This window comes from Rhinolophus sinicus, chromosome 2, assembly GCF_057876585.1.
Source record: "Rhinolophus sinicus isolate RSI-liver-muscle chromosome 2, RSI-T2T, whole genome shotgun sequence".
Lineage (NCBI taxonomy): Eukaryota > Metazoa > Chordata > Mammalia > Chiroptera > Rhinolophidae > Rhinolophus > Rhinolophus sinicus.
Window position 1 is genome coordinate 147000407 of NC_142502.1, and position 22838 is coordinate 147023244.

The following is a 22838-nucleotide window of genomic DNA, read 5'->3' on the forward strand; positions in this document are numbered from 1 at the left end:
TGATATGACTTCCTTATTAATGTGTCTTTATTAGCTATTATATGTCAGAAAGAGTGATTATGTTAACTAACATCTTAATTTTATGTGCTATGAAACAATGTCATTGAAAGTGACTAACACACTATTTAAAGAATATTGGATATCAGATTTTGATAGCTTTAAGTAATAGATTTGTTCTATACCTTTGTGTGTGTGCCTATATGTAAACATATATATGTGTGTGTCTGTATATCTATACATATATATGTCAAAACAAAACAAAACAAACCCTTTAATGTAGATTAATTGGTTCCAGAAAGAAATACAGAAGTGAAACTAGTTTTAGTAATTGTTTTCCAAGTTAGACCATTATATTCTTGGCTGGAATTCTGCTTTTTAATGGACTAGTCTCTTAAAAGGTACAAATATAAAAATTAGAGATGGGGGAGGAGACATCCTGTGAAGCAGGAGTTTTGGACACTTCTGCCACGTGGGCTGAATAGTATACAAGCCAGTTGTCAGATAAAATAGTTATGTGTAACATTTACCAAAAATTATTATCAAACTACCAGGCTCTGTGCAGAGAGCCAACCTGCCCAAATCCCTCCAGCTTGTAAGTGGTAGAGTTGGGATTTGAACCCAGTAGTCTGGCTCAGAAGCCCAGGAGCTTCACCACCACCCTCAGCAGATAAACAGAAAGAAATTGAGACAACAGATGGCAAAAGTACAGCTGAAAGTTGCTTAAGCAGAAAGCAAACTCTGTTTCCCCAAAAATAAGACCTAGCCGGATAGTTAGCTCTAATGCGTTTTTTGGAGCAAAAATTAATGTAAGTCCCGGTATTATATTATATGATATTATATTACATTACATTATAATTATATTAAATTATATTATATTATACCCAGTCTTATAGTAACATAAGACCGGGTCTTATATTAATTTTTGCTCCAAAAGACGCATTAGAGCTAAATGTCCGGCTAGGTCTTATTTTCGGGGAATCATAGTATAAAGACACAATAAACCTGGTTGCCTTTGGGAATCCAAGATCAGGGCCAGGCCAAGGTCTCTGAGGGACTATGAATTGGTGATTCATCAGAAAGCAGGCAGGATGTTCTCATTCCCAAGTGGCAGACTCCATACATGATTCATGCAGCATATGTCTGTGTCTCTACAATTAAGATGTTTTACCTTCAATTATGTTCTTTTCCGTAAATTTACAACAGCATACAACAGGTTAAAATAACATACAAACGCACAGACTTTTCTTTGAGTGTAAGAAAAGCAGCACCAGCCTAGCAGTCTGAAGATTTGGTTTTTGTTCATTCATAAACATTCATGGAAACTTTTGGGAGTGACGGGTATGTTCTGTATGATTAATATCTTGATTGTGGTGTTGGTTTCACAAATGTATACATATGTCAAAACTTAACAAATTGTGCACCTTAAATATGTGTAGTTTATTGTAAGTCATTTATACCTCAATAAAGCTGTTTAAAATTTTTAAGGGTTGCTGGCACTGGGCTAGCCTTCCAGGTCACAAAGAGGACAGAGCCAGGACCCCAGGGAAGGGCCACAACAGGGAGACCACGTGCAGTGCCTCAGTTTCCTTTTCTATAATATCTGCCTGCCTACTTAAAGGATGTGGTAAAGATCCAATGCTACAAAAATATACAGGGGTTGTTTTCAAATCAAGATGGTTACTGTTAAACAAACTATTTAGTATCCTTGCTAACCTATTTTCAAATAATGCCAATGTAAAATAATTACTAAATATGTTATATATATATATATATATATACGCATATATACACACACACACACACATATATACACACACACATATAGACGAAGTGATGAAAAATTGTCAGACTTGGGTTTGAATGTGACTTTGCCATTATTATCCTAATAATGTTATCTGTGCGACTTTAGGTAAGTAACAACATCTCTAATCTATAAAATGGAAATATTAAAATTGACATCAAGGGTTGTTGTGAGGATTAAATGAAGTAATGTATATTAAATATTTATTACAGAGCGGTGACAAAAGGTATATCTGATTTGAATTTTTTAAAAACAAAAACTATTAATTCCTTTTGAACTAACTAGTTCACATCTAATGTTTCCTTTTATCTCCTATTAAACTATTGTTACACATAGGAAAGTTTTAATAATAATGTTCACCCCATAACAATTATCACGATAATTCCAAATTGCATTCCTGTTTTATCGTAGTTAGTGTTTTAGGTTGGAGGTTGGAGGATGGAAAAAGACGAAGGGTGGGATGAGGTTGCTTGTCACCCTGCAGTCTTTGAGTGATTCAGCCTGCTTTTATCCCACATTGATGGACCCAAATCATTCTGGGATAATAGTTTTACCTGTCCTGTAAGAGCCTTAATTTATTCCTTTGTTGCCTATGATAGTGGAAGAAATACAAAGAAGGTAGATAGGAGAGAAGAAAATAATGTGTACTCAACCTGTGCAGTTAGTTCTTCCTACTTCAGGGGCTTATACATAAGCCAAGGTAGGGAATGCAATTTTAGCATATTCACTGAAGGTTATTCAAGTGGGTGGCTCTACACAGAGCCCCTAAAAGCAACTAAAGACAGAGAATCAATTACTTTATTTCCAAAATCCAAACCCTAAGGACCTTATCTTCCTTTTTGATTTGTGAAAGTTGTTTAAATCTGTGCAGAACATTGTTTATTTTTCTAGTGCTGGTACAATTTAACAAAGAGGCTTCAAGATAAAGCCTTGAGTTTTATTTCCATTTTAAAATCTAAGAGCTCTGCTAACATGCCTGGGGTTTCATTAAATACAGCTTCATGATCTCTTTCTCTTGTCAACTTCAGTTATCGGAGTGTCCTACCTGGTGGATGTACTTCACTGTAGTATTTCTAGGTTATTCCTGTTCAATTTTTAAAAAATCATATGAACGACAAACTCGTTACCCCTGTTTCTGAATCCCAGCATGATCTGGCTGGTCCTTGACTATTTTTTCAAATTCATCTTACCCACTATTTTCCACTCCTTGATCACTTTGCTCCAGCCACACTGGTGTCTTTCAGGTCTTCAAACAATTCAAGTTCTTTCCCACTTCAGAGCCTTTGTTCATGCTGTTTCCTCTGACTGGAATGCCCTTCTCTTTGAATGGTTAGCATCCTTTGGATTTCGGTTTATGTACTATCTTCTATTCATTTATGAGTGCTTTACTGCATTCCAGGCATATTCTAGATGCTTAAGACAGAGCAGTGAACCAAAGGTCTCTGCCCTCAGAGATCTACCCTAATCACCCTGATGAAGAGCTTCCTTGCCCTCTCCCTTGTTACTGTCCACCTTCCATCCTTGTTTTTGTCCCTTTTTAGTACTTACCACAGTTTGTAGTTATGTTACTTCTTTGTTTATCTGTCCCCTCCCCCAACTGAAATGTAAGCTCACATTACCATGCTTTAGTTCTACCCCTCTTCCAAGGTAGAATTGCCACTTCTGTCCCCGCAGAGCACCCGGCATCCCAGTAGCCTATACTACTAACTCATTCTCCTTATGGTCAATGCCATAAGGGCTGCTTAAATAATTTGGCAAGTAATGTGTCCAAAGAGTATGTGAAAATCTAAGTTTGCATCTCGCCTGCTTGCCACCAACTGTCATAGAGTAGATCTGTTCCTTTCTCTGTAATTTATATTTGATATCCATTACCACTGTTGACTTTACTAGGCTGTCCTCCTTATAAATGTTGAAACAGGAAAAAAAAAGAAAAAGAAAAAAAGCCTTATCTGTTTGCTGTTTATCTCCTGTATCTAGCACATGCCTGGGATATAATAGGTCTCAATAGATATTGAATGAATGAATGATCAGGATCTGAAGAAATTTTACCTTGTCTTCTGTTAAGAACTAAAGCTAAATAAGAGGTAATTTATGTTTAGTGCAAATTCTACATAGAAAATGACTAGTTAATCTGTAGCAAAGTGTCTAGTTCATAATAAATGCTCAATCAAAATAGTTTTTGAATGTATAAATGAATGAATTTGAATTTATTGCCATACGTCCCGTGTGGGATGTTTGTAATCATCTATCAATCAGTATTTTTTTTTTTTTTTATCTTACCTGTTTCTATCTCAAAGTTAAAAGTCCTGGCCAAGGAGCCAGCAAGTGAAATCATTTCCTTTGATAAGCCCATACACTTATTTTCTATGCATTTTCTTAAACAATTTCTGTCACATATGCTCATTGATCTTATAAACTCTGAAAACTACATTGTTGTAGAATACTTAGATTAATAGATTCTCTTTTATTTAAATAATATTGAAGGGCCGGCCTGGTGGCTCAGGAGGTTAGAGCTCCGTGCTCCTAACTCCGAAGGCTGCCGGTTCCATTCCCATATGGGCCAGTGGGCTCTCAACCACAAGGTTGCCAGTTCGATTCCTCGAGTTCCGCAAGGGATGGTGGGCTTTGCCCCCTGCAACTAAGATTGAACACGGCACCTTGAGCTGAGCTGCCTCCTGGATGGCTCAGTTGTTGGTTGGAGCGCGGGCTCTCAACCACAAGGTTGCCAGTTCGATTCCTCGACTCCCACAAGGGATGGTGGGCAGCGCCCCCTGCAACTAGCAACTGGACCTGGAGCTGAGCTGCGCCCTCCACAACTAAGACTGAAAGAACAATAACTTGAAGCTGAACAGAACCCTCCACGACTAAGATTGAAAGGGCAACAACTTGACTTGTAGAAAAAGCCCTGAAAGTGCACACTGTTCCCTAATAAAGTCCTGTTCCCCTTCCCCAATAAAATCTTTAAAAATAATAATAATAATATTGAAAATATTTACATATCTATAAAGTTTAGCATTGGAAGGAAACCATGTTGATTGAACACATATTACATTCCAGACACTTCCCTAAATTATTATATCCTTTAATCTTCACAATAGTTGAAAGAAGTATTATCCTCATTTAACTGTTACAGGAACTGAGGGTCTGGAAAGTTAAATAAATCGTTCCAAGACAAATAGTAGGTAGCGGAGTGAAGCTTCAGATACAAATCTTTGGATTCCATGAACAAGGCTCTTTTTGTCTCTTTGTGCTTTCCAAGTCCCAGACATTAAAGATGAATAATGTCTCTGCCCTCTAGAAACTTAGAAGCCAGCCAGTCAATTAGAAATGTAAGCAGGTAATGGAAATAAGTTCTAAACAACTTTGTGTATTAGACAGCTGTTCAGTCTCCCTGAAATAACTTAAGCTGCTGTTTAAGGTGGATACTAAATTCTAGGTCTTTATCTCCATTTAGTATTTATTTTACTTTTCAAGTACTTTCATACTGTGTTTCCCCAAAAATAAGACCAAGTTATATTAATTTTTGCTCCAAAAGATGCACTAGGGCTTATGTTCAGGGAATGACATCCTGAAAAATCGTGCTAGGTCTTATTTTCCGGTTAGGTCTTCTTTTCGGGGAAACATGGTAGTACTTACTATGTTTTGGTTTCTTTATAAATATTAACTCATATGATCCTCATTTAACAGGTAGTTACTATCACATCTCCATTTTTACAGATGAGAAGTTTAAATAACTTACCCAAAGTCACACAGTTACTAATTACTAATGCTGGGATTCATATCCAAGCAGTCTGGCTCAAGAGTCTATATTTCTGCCACTAGATTATGTTGCCTCTAAACCTTTCTAGACTGTTGACTGTCCACAATTATCAGACCAATAAAACATAATAGTATTTTTAATGTATTAATCCTGTAAACCAAAAGCGTAAACATTATGGGCTCTTTGAACCCAGTGATGTTTTCTAAGCATGGACGTTTTTGACAGGACAAAATATCAAGGACCTTTGGCATGGACCAAATGTCTCCATGGGTGTTTTAGACAGGACCAAATGTCCTGCAGGGTGCCCAATAACTAATAAGTGACAGAGAAAGGATTTTAATACAGATCTTTCTGACTGCAATGGCCTTATTCTGGCCAGTATGTATGTAGGAGGCAAGGTAGGCTAGAGGAGAAGAAAAAGACACTGAGAAAAATGTAATTGTATCTGTCCACAGTACCAACTCCGTGTCTTACTCATAAGTACTCAAAAGTTAATTATGAAACAAATGTTTAATAAATAAAATATAACTCTAATTGGAATAGAATATCTTTGCAAACTAAGGCATTATTATCTTCTGAATAGGAAATTCTACCTCTTCTTTTAAACACAAACAAAACATAGCTTACTTCTTTTCCACACTCCCCAAATCTAAAAGTAATTCACAAGAACAGATGATGGGCTGAGAATATGCATCTGCATCACCTCTCACCCAAAATCCAGGAAGGTGTGTGTGTGTAACACAAAACACATACATGTGTTTGTTCTTTCATGAGTTCAAAATATACAGTATTTATTGGATACTTACTATTTGCCTGGTTTTACATTTCTACATGCTACACACACACATGCACACACACTTATAACAGCTTAGAAAAACAAGGAAGACCCTTATCAGAAATGTTCAGAAATTCCTGAGAGATATCAGGATCAGATATACCTAGAAACTAAACTTAAAGTACAGTCCAAAATCTTGCAGGAGAGGAGGGCTAGAAAGATAGGAATTCAGTATCAATACCAACTCCAGAATCGGTGGATAAAACAAGTGAGAGGGACAAGCCCTGGACATTCATCAAGTTGATTAATTGAGGGGCTATATAAGAAGTAACTAGGTTGATTGACCACCAGCCTGCCTTCCACTCTACGAAATATTAATAGCAAGCAGCGGCAATGCTTGTTCATAGACTAAAGTAGGAAATGGGACACTGAAGCCAGAGAGAGAGGGCTTTGCTGCCTCAGCTAGCTCTGACCACCAGGAGGGACAGGAAACCCCACCTCAGAAAAGAAATCATTGACAAATTCTCCCCAGCAGCATATCTCTTCTCTCTAGTTACAAAAGGCAAGCTGTAGTAACATACACTGAAGTTATTGAACAAGAAACTAAGAATTAACAGATGCAGAGATGAACAACACAAGAATCATAAAAATGTTGTGGAAAACCCAACCCCCATGTAAGAAAAGCACTGAATTCAACAAGCAGAACTAAACAGTCAAGGAAAGAGAATTAATATAGCAAACATAGGGGTTCTTTGGGTGAATAAGCAAATTTAATATTTTCAGCGTGATGTGAAAGGATACCGCAATCACATTAAAGAGCCAACTTGGAAATTATATTTTTTAGTTTTGAAAAAATCAATAGATGCTCTTTTAGTAGAAGAGAAGTAGCTACAGAGTAAATTAGCAAAATATAAAGGCTAGTGAATTCTCCCTTCGTACATTTCAAAAGACAAAGAAAGTAAATAGACTAGAAGTTTTAATATCCATGTGATAGAGGCACTAGAAATCTGAAAGGAGAAAATAATGATAAAAGATTTCTCAGAGTTTAAGACACTGGTCTTCAAATCAAAAACCAAGATGAACAAAATAGAACTAACACCTAGACATGTCATGGTGGAATTTTAGAACACTAGGGATAAAGATAAAATCCTAAAAGCTTCCATAAGGATAAACAGGTTAAGCTTACAGGAATGAGAATCAGTGTGGCATGTTTTCTCATTGGTAACATTGCTAAAGACAACAGAAGATCTTAGGGAAAATGATAATGAGAAAAACTAGCTTTCAAATGAGAGAACAACATATTAGGTTGGTGCAAAAGTAATTGAGGTTTAAAAGGTTAAAAAAACTTGCAAAAACTGCAATTACTTTTGCACCAACCTAATACAGTTACTTTTGTATATCCAAAGATTCAGAAATTTTACCCCCTTCAGATCTTTACTGAAATAATGATTTGGGGATGTACTCTACAGCAAAGTGAACAATGAATCCATGAGAAAGGAAAATGTAGGACTTAGGAAATAATGTGAAGGAGAAACTGGGTAGGGTTACTACCAATTACCTTGTATCAGGACCTCCAAGTCCACACCAAGTAGTACCCATTCCAATCGTAGATGGTACTTAGGATTTTCATCACCAGCAAGCTTCTCTTCAGTAAAGATAATCAGAAATTTTGTTGGATACAAAGGACTCTTCCAACTCAGAACTAAACTTTGGAATATGGCTTTCCCCTACTGCTTCTTACAGGATTAGAGTTAAGGAGGTCACATTTGCTACAAAAATAATTACATGGTATTTTATTCATCACTGCATGTTGCCAATTGCAAAAGTTGGAATTAAAAGGTGGTTCTTTCCCACAGAGGCATTTAAGGATGAGAACTGGTATAGCAAAGTGTTCTGTGAAATAAGACCAATCTGGATTTGAGTTATGTCTCTGTGATTTGATCTTGAGTAAGATATTTTACCTGTCTGACCCTCTCAGTTTATTCATATATAAGGATAACAAGACCTATCTCTCAGGTTTGAGTAAGGATTTAAGAAGTTAACATATGTAAAGTAGCATAGTGTGCCAAGGGTTTCAATCCTAGTTGTACATTAGAATAATCCAGGAGGCTTTTAATAACGATACTTGAGCCCCAACCCTAGAGATTTGGTTTCAGTCAGTTCCAGGTTGGTGTATTTTAAAAGCTCCCCAGGTGATTCTGATGTATTGCCAAGGTTGAGAAAAATTGACAAGTATATATGTGGCTGGCACAAAGTAGGTGCCAGTAACTGGTAATAAATCGTAACTTTAAAAAACTGGGGGAAAAAGTAATGGAATGCTTCTAGAAAGAGGTAGATTTAACTTGAAGCAAATGAGGCGTAAGTTACAGGACCCCTTACCTGCACAGGCTCTTTCCAAGACTCAGTGAGGTATTCTTGGCATTAGGGGAGGATGTCAGCAGCCCCAGCCCAGGGCTGGAGGGTTGCCTCACCTGGAGTCACCTGCCTATGCGATCTAATTCTTTCACTTCCCTATTTTTCTTTTTTCCAACTGCAAAAGGAACTTTAGATAATGGAAGAGATCAGCTAGATTTCAGATAGAATAAAATTATTTCCATGGGAAGACTTCAGTATACACCACCAATAGGTAATTCTTGTCATTCTATTTTACTATATCGAAACCAACACCCCGAGATACATGACCTGCCTCCAGTCCCAGATCAGCAAATAGTCGCAGCAGCAGCACAGTAACAGAATCCACGCGTCTTGTCTTACACTCTAGTGCTGCAGCATGCTATACCTCCTGAGTGATTAGGCAGGTCTCTGCTGGGTGATCACGCATAAATTCCAGAGGATGGTGCCACTGACCTTTCAAAACTTGCCCCATTCCTTGTGTAACTGATATGTCCTCAGGCCTTACTAGCTTGTGACCTCAGAACAAGGCCACGTAGCTTAATATCTAAACCACAGCTCTGAGCCCATGGAGCTGAAAGTCCGTTCCTCTGCTGAATCCACACGCTCCTCCCCACCTCCCCCAAATCCAAGGAGTGCTTAGGAATTCCCTGTCATCTCCCTCATTCCCTGACGTGCACAGGCCTCCTCCAAGGCCCTGGGAGAAGCCCTAGCGGTATTTGTAAAATTTTTCATCGCAATCATTGAAGACCTCTGTCTCTTTCTACTACTATTCCCACTTCTTTACACTATCCCTCTCGAAGGTGGTGTTGGAGTGGCTGTGGTCCCTTTTTAAGATCTAGTTAAGAGGAAGGTAAATACTGCGTATGTTGTACCTCAAAAATTTTTTAAAAGAGGAAGTTAAGTTGGAAATATGCTATTTTTAGCAGCTTTAATATCAGGTATTTTTGACATATATTATTGATAATAAAGGGCACATATTTAAAGTATACAATTTGATAAGTTTTGACTTGTCTATAGACTGAAAAACCATCACCAGATCAAGATACTCAAGACCTATCACGCTCAAAGGTTTCCTCATGCCTCTTTGTAATTCCTCCCTCCGGCCTTCACCCCAACCCCAGGCAACCACTGAGCTGCTTTCTGTCAGTATTGTTTACATTTTCTATAATTTTCTATAAATGGAATCGTACAGTATGTACTCCTTTTTGTGTGGCTTTTTTAAATAAACAGTTATTCTGGAATTCATCCATGTTGTTGTATATCAATAACTCATTCCTTTTTATTGCTAAATAGTTTTCCATTTTATGGATGTGTTGTAATTTCCTTGTCTAGTTAACTGTTGAGAGAGATTTGGATTGCTTTCAGTTTGGGACTATTACAAACAAAGGTGCTATGAACATTGGTGTATAAGTCTTTGTGGATTTATATGCTTTTGTTTCTCTTGGATAAATCCTGGGAGTAGGATGGCTGGGTCAGATGTATCATTTTGTATTCCCACTAGCAATGTATGAAAGTTCCAGTTGATCCATATCCTTGCTAATGCTTAGTATGATCAATCTTAGTATGGTCTCCCTGTGTTTCTCCTTTAATTGGTCATTCTAGTTTTAGTCATTCTAATGAGAATCTCACTGTGATTTTTTTTTAAAGATTTTATTGGGGAAGGAGAACAGGACTTTATTGGGGAACAGTGTGTACGTCCAGGATTTTTTTCCAAGTCAAATTGTTGTCCTTTCAATCTTAGTTGTGGAGGGTGTTGTTCAGCTTCAAGTTGTTGTCCTTTCAGTCTTAGTTGTGGAGGGTGCCGTTCAGCTTCAAGTTGTTGTCCTTTCAGTCTTAGTTGTGGAGGACGCAGCTCAGCTCCAGGTCCAGTTGCCGTTTCTAGTTGCAGGGGGCACAGCCCACCATCCCTTGCGGGAGTTGAACCAGCAACCTTGTGGTTGAGAGGACACACTCCAACCAACTGAGCCATCAGGGAGCTCAGCGGCAGCTCAGCTCAAGGTGCCATGTTTAATCTTAGTTGCAGGGAGCACTCCCCACAATCCCTTGCGGGACTCGAAGAATGGAACTGGCAACCTTGTGGTTGAGAGCCCACTGGCCTATGTGGGAATGGAACCTGCAGCCTTTGGAATTAGGAGCATGGAGCTCTAACCCCCTGAGCCACCAGGCCGGCCCTCACTGTAATTTTAATTTACATTTACCTAAGCTAAGGATATAGAGTATCTTTTCATGTGCTTATTTGCCATCTCTCTTTCTTCTCTATGAAGTGTCTTTTCAAATCTTTAGCCTATTTTTTTTTTTAAATTTTGTATTATTTACTTATTATTGAGTTTTGAGAGTTCTTTATATATTCTGGATAGTATGGTCTGGCTCCATATGGCCAGGGTAAAGCAATCACCATGGATGACAGAGCATTTTCCAAGCTATTTCTCTGCTCAAGTTAGAAAATTCTTTAAGCCGTTTCCCACCAGATTTTATTGCAGAATCTTAAAAAACTGAAAACCAAAACCAAGTCAATCAAAGGAATTTTAAAAATCACAGTTGTACCAATTATATATACTTAAATTGAAAAAATGTTTTTAATCACAGTTGTTTGGGGAACATTTATTATAGGAACAAAAAGCATTATACCCCTCAACATCCTCTGCCAACCTTATCATATTCAATATAGTTCTGTCATCATCATCATCATCATCATCATCATGATATAACGTTAAAAGTATTGCTCTTATTTATTAGCATTAACCATCTTCCAGACACCAAACTACATGCTTTATACATTACCTCTTTCAATAACTCAGAACATCCCTATTTATGTGTTAGATATTATTATCCCCTTTTCACAGGTTAGAAAACAGAGGCACAAACAGAAACAGATTCATAGATACAGAAAACAAACTGATGGTTGCCAGAGTGGAGGGGAGTTGTGGAGCTGGGTGAAAAAGGTGAAGGGATTAAGAAATACAAATTGGTAGTTACGAAATAGTCATGAGGATGTAAAACACAGCACAGGGAATATCGTCAATAATGTTGTAACAACTATGTATAGTGCCAGCTGGGTACTAGACTAATCAAAGGAAATCACTGCATAAATTATATAAATGTCTAACCACTATGCTGTACACTTGAAACTAATATAAAATAATATTAAATGTTAACTGTAACTGAAAAAAAAATAACTTTTTAAAAAGAAAGAAAAGAAAGGGGCACAGAGAAGTGAATTTGCTCATTCACAAACTAGTAAATGGTGAATTTAAAAATCAAACACAGATACATTTGACCTCGTAGTCATGCTCATAATTGGCTCACCATATTCACTCCTTCATTCAATAATGGATATTTGTAGAAGCGGATTTACCATGAACCTTAAGTTTCAGGTCCCTTCATTTGTATAAGTCCCTTCCAAAGCCTTAGGAATGCGGGTCCCTAATAATGTGTTCACTTGGTCACATGTCTTTGTAAAATTAACATACAGTTAAGACTGCTGTCTCTTCAATTCAACTCCTCCTCCTTCACATTTTCCCTCACATCGCTGGGCATTGGAATGGCTCCAGACATTTTGGGGATTATGCAGAACTGGGGACTTGGGGATACATTTAATTTGGTTTTGTGTGCTATTTTATGTAGTTCACAATCACTTCAGTGTAGAGTTAAGCAGTTGCTATCTAAGTTGATGTAGGAATGGCTTTTAGTAATACTCTTAGCACTGATTGTGCCAATTCACCCGGTGTGACAAACTCAGAGTTAAAAAGTAGAAAAGAGAGAGAGAGAGAGAGAGAGAGAGAGAGAGAGAGAGAGAGAGAGAGGAAAGAAAGAACGAATGAAGAAAGAAAGAGAAAAAAAGAAATAGGAAGTTAAAAAGTGGTATGGGAAAAATAAATTGGAAGGAATTAGAGCAAAAATTCCATTTTTGACATTTTAAATTAAAATTGTATAAGAATTCATAAATCTTAAAATTGAGCTCCTTACTATTACAGTTAACTAAACCATTAATGAAATTAGGTACAGTATAATCTCTAATACACTTTAGGGAAATTTTTATTAAGTGGTTTATATAAATGAGCATCATTTTTCTGGGTAATATGCTTACATGAAGCAGCTCATTCCCCTATGGTGCCTGATGAACATGAATTGATGAGAAAGAACCCTGGCATATGATCACATGTGATGTATAACATTGGCCCTCCCAACTTGAATTGTCAGATGAGGAGTGAGAGGCCTGTCTGGCATACACTTAATGAAGCATTTGTCGAATGAATGAGCAAATGAATGAGTGAATGAATCAATAGGGTTTATTATCATGGATTTACATATCATTCTCTAGATCAAGACCCCTTGGTTCAGAGAGGCTGAGTAATCAACCTGCGAACACTCAGTGAGTGGCAGGGTGAGGCAAGGACTCTGGTTGCCTGACTTTCAATCCTATGCTTTTTAATAAAATTTCAGATTGTGGATATTTTCTAGAAGACTTTAAATAAATCTCCACCATTTCCAACATATCAAAGTACCTTTTTTATATATTAGGGACTGTTGTCCTTTTACCGTCAATGATTCCTCCTTAGAAACTCCAGGAAATAAGGCAGTGATTGTTTTAGACATGCCATTGTGTTATCTAACCTGGCTCTGATAAACAAGATGCCAAAAGAGTATTGGGGACAAGGGCTTTAGAACAAGGGCTTCCAAACTGAAGGTCTTGACCCATTAGTGGTTAGTGAAATCAATTTAGTGGCTGAATGTTTTAAGTAAATTAAAAAGGAAAATATCAGATTGTGTTGTCATGTGGAAAAGGACTAAGTATTATTTAAACGTACCTTGACACAATATAAAATGTCTTTTTTTACTGTGGATCATGGTCAAATTAAAAAAAAAGAAGAAAAGAAAAATAACTAGTGTTGGCGAGCAAGTGCCTAGAAGAGAATAAGAGTATAACATTAAGCACATAATATGTATTTAGGAAGAATTAGCCTGGGGGCATACATGTAATTGGGGTTGAGGAAAAAGAAGGGAGGACTACCACAGTTGGGCCTGCTCTTAAATGTGGCACAGGGGAGGAAAAGCTCAGAGCCCATGTGGTACGGCTGGAGGTCGAGGCCTGAAGGTCACTACAGAATAGGTTGAAGACTCAGGACCCTGGGAAGCCTATGATAGGATGGAGAGTCGGCCGGATCTTGGGCCTGTGATGGAATCCAACTGGAGCTGATGTGGAAGGCTTCCATGGGGCCAAGTTGGGGCAGAGATATCACTGGGCTTGGGGGAAGAGCAAGGGTTTTGACTTTAAAGTTCATTGAGCTCCAGTTACAAGTGTAGTTGGTTTTATTCAGTGCTAGATTTTGAGGGGGATACATCTAGAGTCCATTGACAGTGAGTAGAGAAACCCTAGGGAAACTGGAACTGGTAGCTACTGAGTTGGGGGGAACTCTACAGGCAATGGGTTGGGGGTAGGTAAGGATGATACAATGCGTTTAGGAAGTCATTGCTACATATTACCTGTTTTTCTTCAGACTGCTTAGTCCATAAAACAGTTATACATTTACAATACTGCAGTGCTATACTGAATAATATCCAAGTACAATAATAAATATAAAATTCTATATCTACATTTTCATTAACATTTTCCTAGTGACTCTTTTTCCATTCCTTTATTTTTAACGTTTCTTTGATATGCTGTTTTAAGTGTGTCTTTTGTAAATAGTTAGTTTTATTTAATTAAAATTATGTCAAAATGTTAAATGGTGTTTTGATTAGGAAGATGAATAATTGTCAAAGTTCAAAAATCTTAAAGAAGCAATTATAAGAAAATACTAAAAAGATGTTAATTATATAACTAGATGGCTTAAAATAAGTAATTCACCAAGTAGCTTGAAATACAACTCAGTAAATCTGAATCTATAAAATTATAATTACTTTAAAGTGAATGACTACACACACATAAAAAAAGGAGGAATGGGAGCAGACAGTACTATCAAATCATATTAAACCAATTCCAGACTATTAGGGATTTGATATCCATCAACTATAACTGAGAGAAAAATGATAAAAAGATATGTGATGTAACTATTTTAAAAGTCATTACCAGAGGGTAAGGGGAGAAGGGGTGGTAGATGAGGGTAAAAGGGATCAAATATATGATGATGGAAGGAGAACTGACCCTGGGTGGTGAACACGTAATGTAATATACAGATGATGTATTACAGAATGTTACACCCGAAACCTGTGTAACTTTACTAACCATTGTCACCCCAATAAACTTTAATTTAAAAAAAAAAAAAGAAAGAAAGAAAACGTCATTTGAGGCCTTGGAAAAGGGTCAGAATTTAACTTGAAATTTTTATGTAAGAAAAGTTCTCTAAGAAATCTACATCTTAACAAGGTATTATCTTCTAGCTATGAGGGAAAAAAAATCTCGATCTGAAAATTCCTAAAAATAAAAAAACACACACCTTGAACTATGGTTATTATATTTATAGAGAAGTGCAATATTATGCTCCACTCTCAAGAATGGATAAGTATACTTTTGTTGTTGTTTTTATTTGCTTTATCCAATAGCAGGATAGATTTTGATTGAAATATTCATGCTCTCTTTCCTATCCACTTCGTCATGTCTTGAAGAAGGCTGAGTGAGGATCAGAACCAGGAAAATCAATTGTCCTACACTGGCATCAAACCTATAGGATTATGGGCATCACATAGCTCTCTGAATGGACCTACTGCAAATAGATTATCTATGCAGATGAATTTCTTCTCTGTTTCTGTGTTAACAGAAAAAAGGTTAAGATTGGATTGTCAATGTGGTAAATGTGGACCAATTCAGTGGGGCCAACAGATACCAAACAAATACATTTTCAAACCGAAGCTAAACCAAAACTTAAAACTAAAAAAAAAAAAGAAACCCATGTTCCCAGGTAAAACAGATACATTGTGGAGTATAGTGAACTAACTTCGACAATAGCATTTAATAGTGATTAATTATGTAAGGCAGTAATTGTGGAAACACCAAGATATTACCTGAATGAAGTAGTAATTAGATCAGAAAGGATTTAAGAGATAGCTCTATCAGAAATCATGCCATCAAACTTACTAGACAAATGATCATTGTTTAAGCCGAGTGATACTTAGAGCTTCTAGTCTCTCTACTTTTGTGTATCTTTGAACAGTGATACGCATATACCTCAGTAAAAAATATTAATTTTTTAAAAAGTGATAAGCAAACAAGTGTGGAAAAACCTAAATCACTTCTTTTACTTCTCTAAAAGTAAAAGTAAAGTTTTAAATGGCGGGTTATAGAAAAATTGAATAATACTGCAATGACTATAACTAGTCTTTACCACAAATGGAATTCATATTCATTAAAAATTTTGCATTGATTTTTGTGTGTATATGTGTTGGCTTCAATGCTCACGATATATGTGGTATGCTTGAGTAAAATGTTTTTGGAAGTATACATCACAATATAAATGTCAGCTATTCTTATTCATTCTGAAAATTACCAGTGGCCAGTGTCACCGAAGCTGATAGAGGGCAGTATGGTCTTGTCATTTTAGCAACAAATCCTAAGATATGGGCTGTGATCCCAGTTTTACCAAAGCAGCACACCGGTTATTATTTCAGTGATGTGCATTAGGATTCAACACGGCACTGGAACAGTGTGATATAACAGTTATGGCATAATGGTAGGTGTGGAGTCACACAGGCACTAGAATCCTTGCTTGGCCAGTAAGTTTATTGGCCTATGGGCAAAACTTACTGGATGAGGCTCAGTTTTCTCTTCTGTAAATGGGAGCAATAATAGCTAACGCAGAGGGTGATTGTAAGGATCAAATGAGGTATAGCTCATTAAGTATCTAGAACATTTGTCTGACATGTAGCAAGTGCAGTAAATGGTGGTAGTTATTATTGCTGTCTGCCCCATTGAGGATGATGTATTCTCTTTATAGTGGTAAGTAGAATATAAAAATATTCATAGTGGTAAATAGAATATAGAAATCTTTTCTATTGCACTAGGCATCCAAATAAAGACACATTTGCAGGATAACCTAGCTCTTGACATGAGCACCATTATTCAGATGCAATTTCCTTGAGTCAGCCTATCAACCTCCTTTACTTTGGGGGATCTAACATCTAGGCTCCTGCAGCCTCTGGAGGCTGGCATTTTGAGGAATCGGTGAAGTAGGAAGCAGGCCTGCTGAAACCTGTTCTGCCCTCTAACTTTGCAACTGACATCTCCACAGCTAGACTGCTCTTCCAGGAGCCCTTACTTCCGATTGATCTGACTCCAGGTCTGCCCCTGGTGCCATGACAATTGCCCAGAGCTCCCAAAGTCGGATGCTACCACCCCTATCTTACCACTCAGATCAGACCAGCCCTTGCATGCCATTGCCTGGGTGGAGTTTATCCACTCTCCCTGGGCCTGAATGTTAAGAATTCTATGCATCTCCCAGCTAAGAGAGTGTCTACCGTTTCTAAAAATTACTTTCCCACTGCATCCTTCTCCCAGGCTCTATTTCCCACCCACCTCCAACCCATCCTAGCATGCCACATGACATGCATTAAGTATCTAGCATGTAGAGGATATTCACTAAATATTCGTTGAATAAATGATATTTGTGTTAATGATGAGGATGGCAGGATATTCAGCTGGAATGGACATGGGTGTGGGTAGTTCTATAAGTAATTGTATATTTAATGTTCAACACCAGGCCTTATGTTAATGTCTTTCTAGTCATTTTGATTGTCTGAAGTTCATTCTCTAATGTTTTCCTCAGGAAAAGCAATGAGAACAACATTCCCTGATAGCTGTTTGTTTGTTCCCTTTATACGTGATCAGTTTTGCTCTACAACAGCTGTTTCAAACTTCAATGTCTCAAACTTCTCAAAGCTCTGATCACTCCCTTCTACTCTCTCATTGGCAATAGCAAACCTCACCTCCTACATTATAGAGGAAACACAAGCTTCGTTTTCTCAATATAAAACATATAAGCCTACTTTTCCTTCTTCCTGTTGTTGCAGTAGAGAGCCTATCCTTATTCTCTTTAATGTTAATCTCTCTTCTCCTGATTTAGATTCCATTCCCTCCCTCTTTCTAAGAAATATTAATTATCTTTTTTTGTTCTTGTATATTTGAACTCTCAATCTCTCTCTCCTGATTAGACCTTTTTTGTCAAGTTTCAAATACACTGAAATCATTCCCAATTTTTTAAAAAGTCAATCCCACATTGCCCTCCAACTATCATCTTATTATTTTTCTTCTTCCCTTTATGAACACATTTTTTGAATGTGTGATTTGTATGTGCTGTGTAGCTGCTATGGTCTCAATACCGTGTTTCCCTGAAAATAAGACCTAGCCAGACAGTCAGCTCTAATGCGTGTTTTGGAGCAAAAATTAACATAAGACCCAATATTCTATTCTATTATACCCAGTATTATCTTTTATATTATATTATATTATATTATATTTATCATATTATATTATATTATATAGTATACCCGGTCTTATATTAAAATAAGACCAGGTCTTATATTAATTTTTGCTCCAAAAAATGCATTAGAGCTGATGGTCTGGCTAGGTCTTATTTTCGGGGAAACATGGTATCCATCTGATTCTGTTAGGAGCAGCAAAGGCTCAAGCTGAAGAGCTACATTTCCCAGGCTCCCTTGCAGCTACGAGTGGCCATCTGACATAGTTCTGGCCAGTGCATGTAAGCTGAAGTCAGCTGGAGAGTTACAGAAAATTTCTGCTCTCCGGGGATAGGCACCAGGCCTTTTCCCTTGATCTTTCCTTCTTGTTCCTATCTGAAACACTGACTTGAGAGTGAGCAGCCATCTTGCATTCATATGATGCAAAAAACAGCCACAAACAGAATGACAGAACAGAAAGGATTCTAGAACATTGATTACATCATGGAGCCACTGCGCCAGTGTGAACTGTCACCCTTTGTCATTCTTGTTATGTGAGAAAAATAGCAACCCTATTTAGTTAAACTGCTGTCATCAGGTTCCATTACATGTGAACAAATGCAACTCCTAATCTATACTCTTGTTTCCTATATTTCTGCGCCTTACACTCACTCTCAAACACTCCATTCTTGCTTCTGGCCCATCATTCCTTCCACGGGGCTCACCAATGACCTGGATTTTGTGAAATCCAGGGGACAGTTTCAGGTCTTGTATTACTAAACGTCCCAGTAGCATTTGACTCTGTTGTCCAAGGCCTCCTTTTTGAAACACTCTCTTCCCATGGCTTCCATGACCAGTACTCTCTGGGTTTGCTTCTTCACCTCCAGCTGCTCCCTCTCTGTCTCTTTTGTGGGTTCATCTTCCTCTTTTGGCTACTTTCTTTCAGCCTCTAAGACATACCATGGACTTAGCCATGTGCTTTTCTCTCTGTCTGGAGTGCTCCCTTGTCCCTCCTTTTGCCAGTTAACTCTTCAGTGTCTTTCAGTTCTCCATCTATTCTTCACTTCCTCAGGGAAGCCTTCCTTGACCTCTTTATGAGGTTAAATTTCCTTATGACTGTTCCTTGATACCTCTCTCATAGTTACAACTTTATCTTTTTAGTGTGACTCTTGGAGTAAGTTGCCTCTCCCCTCAGAATGTAGGTTCCATGAAGACAGAAACTAGTCTATTTTTGCTCATCATTGAATCTCCAGAACCCAAAATATTCCCCAACTCATAATATGTGGTCAATATTAGTTCTTGAATAAGTAAATGGCTGAATGTGTAATTATATAGTGATTTATTTGCTTACCCATTTATTGTCTGTCTTCCTCCAGTTCCATGGGAGAAGGAAACATATCTGTTTTGTTCACTAATGTATATGCAGTATCTAATATATACTTCATGGCATAAAGTAGGAAACAATAAATTAATTTTTAAACGAATAGAAGAATAAATGAATGAGTAGTGTTCCAAGAAAGACATTCCAATAGTTTTACCCCTAGCATGTCAATGTTTGGGATATTTTTTAAAATATCTTGTGATAAAGTTTCTGTTATAATAGAGAACCAAATTCCTTTATTGTCTCTAGAGAAGAGTCTTTTGGAAAATATTACTTACTAGCTTGTTGTCCTTAACAATATTTCATATCTAAAATAGGCTGTGTATAAAGATGAATCTATATACTTCTCCTCCTCTTCATTGCCACTACCCTAGCCAAACTCGTTATCATATTTCCCCTGGACTAAATGGATCACACACCTTAAGAATGATTTATTAAACTGTATAGAAACTTGGGTGGTTCAGAGTTTTGATTGTATCTCAGGGCCAAGGATCATATCTGTTATGCTATCTGTCTCCAAAGAAAGCTAAGCACAGATGGATGCATAAGTAATTTTTGTATTTTTGTTGTGGCAGAGGATTATTTCTGTACTACATTTGGTAAAGTATTTCATTTACTTAAGGAATATAAGTATTTCTAAGCTAGCAACAAATCTTTCGAGTGACCGAACTGAAAACTTTCAGTTAAAATAATAAAATAGCCAATGACCTTTTGAGCCCCTCTACCTCCTTACTCCATGAATTCTTAGCCATTGAGGTACCTGAGATGCTCAATGAGATTGACAAGAGGAGTCATTTTTGCAATTGTGGCAGCCCTGAGCATGCCCCTGGCCTTGTGGTCAGCTTATCTAGATACTGCCCTTGACAAACCTTCCCTGACTCCTCGCCCACTCAGAAGTATGCCACATCGACTTATTATGTACTGCATTGCCCCGAAAATAAGACCTAGCTGGACCATCAGCTCTAATGCGTCTTTTGGAGCAAAAATTAATATAAGACCCAGTCTTATTTTAATATAGTGTAAGACCAGGTCTATAATATAATATAATATAATATAATATAATATAATATAATATAATATAATATAATATAATATTGTATAATACCAGGTCTTATTTTACTATAAGACTGGGTTTTATAATATAATATAATATAATATAATATAATATAATATAATATAATATAATATAATACCTGGTCTTATATTAATTTTTGCTCCAAAAGATGCATTAGAGCTGATTGTCTGGCTAGGTCTTATTTTCGGGGAAACACGGGAAGGGAGAAAAGGCAGGGGAAGAAGTGAGAGAGATCCCAGAAGGAGGGGAAATCTCCAAATCTTTGTTCCCAGTTGGTCACACCAGAAGTTACTCAAGTCTCAGGCAGTACTCCTTCAGTCAATTAGCATATCTATACAAATGCAGGCTGGAATTAAGATAGAGTCAGGGAGAGAAGCATTTCACCCTGTTACAGGTATAATATTTTTCTCATGATGATGCTTATTTTCTTTTTTGCTAATAAGATTTACCAATCACTTGTTATTCTGCCAGACACTGTGGTATGCTCAGTGGGTACTATTATTGTTTCCTTTTCACCGATGAGAGTTTAAGTAACTTGCGCAAGTCTCAAAAATAGTGAGCAGTGGACCCAGGACTCAAACCCAGCATACCAGATTCCAGAGCTGGTGCTCTTAATCACTTGGCAACGCTGCCCCCCATGAGTATTCCTAGGTACCAATTCCAACCAGGCTGCATTTTCTCCTAACTTTGAAAGCACCAGGTGACCAGCTTTGCTCACAACTAATTAGGGGCATTTCAAATGGTTCTCAAGTGAAGGTGTAAGTCTGCAAATAATTAAGAAAGAAACCATTTTGGAAACAGCGAGAAGGGTGATGTCTAGAGGCCCCCTTTGAAATTTTGATGTGCATTTAAACACACAGCTCAGTGCTATAAAAAGGCACTACCCTAAGATTGCAGAAGCATTAAAAATCAAATTGCCTTATTAATTTTTTAGAGCACTGTAAATGACATTCTATCATCTCTGGGGAAATTTTTCCCTAGAGCTTCAAGCCTCTTGGTGACCAAGATGAATAAGTTGGCCTCCTTCCTTTTCACTTCTCCATTCTCTGCCCCAGAGGGTCAAAAGAAACCACCTCATTTTAAGATTGAAGCTTTATTTGTTGAAGTTTCTAGCTAGTTAAACTGGAGGCAAGAAAAGCCATTTCATGTTGGCATGAAAATAGAAAACATTTAGCCACATTCCAGGTTAATGATGGAAAATTAGCCAAGGTTACTAAGTTTTAATCTCCTCATTTAATAAATAGGTTGATTAATACCCTTCCTGTCAAGAGAAAAAAAAGGTTTTACAAAGTCTTGACCATAATATTTTAACCAGCTTACCCTTTTGCATTTTGAATGAAAGATACTACTATATCATAGACCACTGATTTTCCCTGAAATCTCTAGAGAATCAAACAGTTGGAAAACAGTCCAGTGGTAAAATAATCCAAAGACTTGAACCTGCAGCAAAATGGAATTTCTCCAAATGAGGCATTAGGAGACGCAGTAGAGAAGAGCAACTGGCAACTGGAGATATTCTTATTATTCTTTGGGCTGGAATCATGCTGGCAGAAGCTTTAACTAAGCTTACTTGTAAGTTCTCCGAAGGGAGTGATCATATTGCAACCAGGGTCACTTTTCATAACACACTACTTTGAAAACAAGTTCCTGGGATCTTGTAAAATATTTGACTTCTAAACTCAGTATAAGTATTAAAATGCCAGCATATCCATTACGTGTCCCAACTACAAAAAAAATGAGTTTAATTATTCACCTGAAAGAAAACTCCAATAATATTTATGACTTATCCAATATTCATGATTTATTAGTGCATACAATCTTCATTTGGAAAGATTTAAAACCTCTAGGAGGTATTTATCCCAAATTAGCATCCAGTAACAACACTTTGGGATATCCTCGTTTTGGCAGCATCTGTAGCCAGGTCTGGTTACAGTTAATAAATCTAAGGCTGGAGGCACTGACCTCAGGAAGACAGGTGTCCTCTCCAACAGCAGGTCCATATTCTGGTCAATAAAAACTGTGCTTGATTAAATTGTCTCGAGGCCTGGTCTGTTTGCTCAGGTATGTGGCCAGCATAGCAGCCTCTTCACAAAGAATTAATGGAGTTTTCATCTCTTCCCCAAATAAGTTGCTCTATAATTTAAGTGACATTGCAGTTCCCAAAATAAATAAATTCTCGCTTGGCTGAATACACAATACCATTCATCAATTTATTTATTAATTAATCCAATATTTATTGAATACATACGTACTCTGTGCCAA

At 37.2% G+C, this 22838-nt stretch overlaps 2 long non-coding RNA genes across 2 annotated transcripts in view; one reads left to right on the top strand and one right to left on the bottom strand.

Moving 5' to 3' along the window:
• LOC141571551 (uncharacterized) overlaps window positions 1-22838 on the top strand; it is a 76091-nt gene that overhangs the window by 8154 nt on the left and 45099 nt on the right. The window lies entirely within an intron of this gene.
• LOC109438026 (uncharacterized) lies at window positions 923-12472 on the bottom strand. Its single transcript, XR_016020451.1, has 3 exons — window positions 8716-12472; window positions 7895-7981; window positions 923-1148 (listed from the first exon to the last, which is right to left on the bottom strand). It is a non-coding gene; the product is annotated as an uncharacterized LOC109438026 (long non-coding RNA).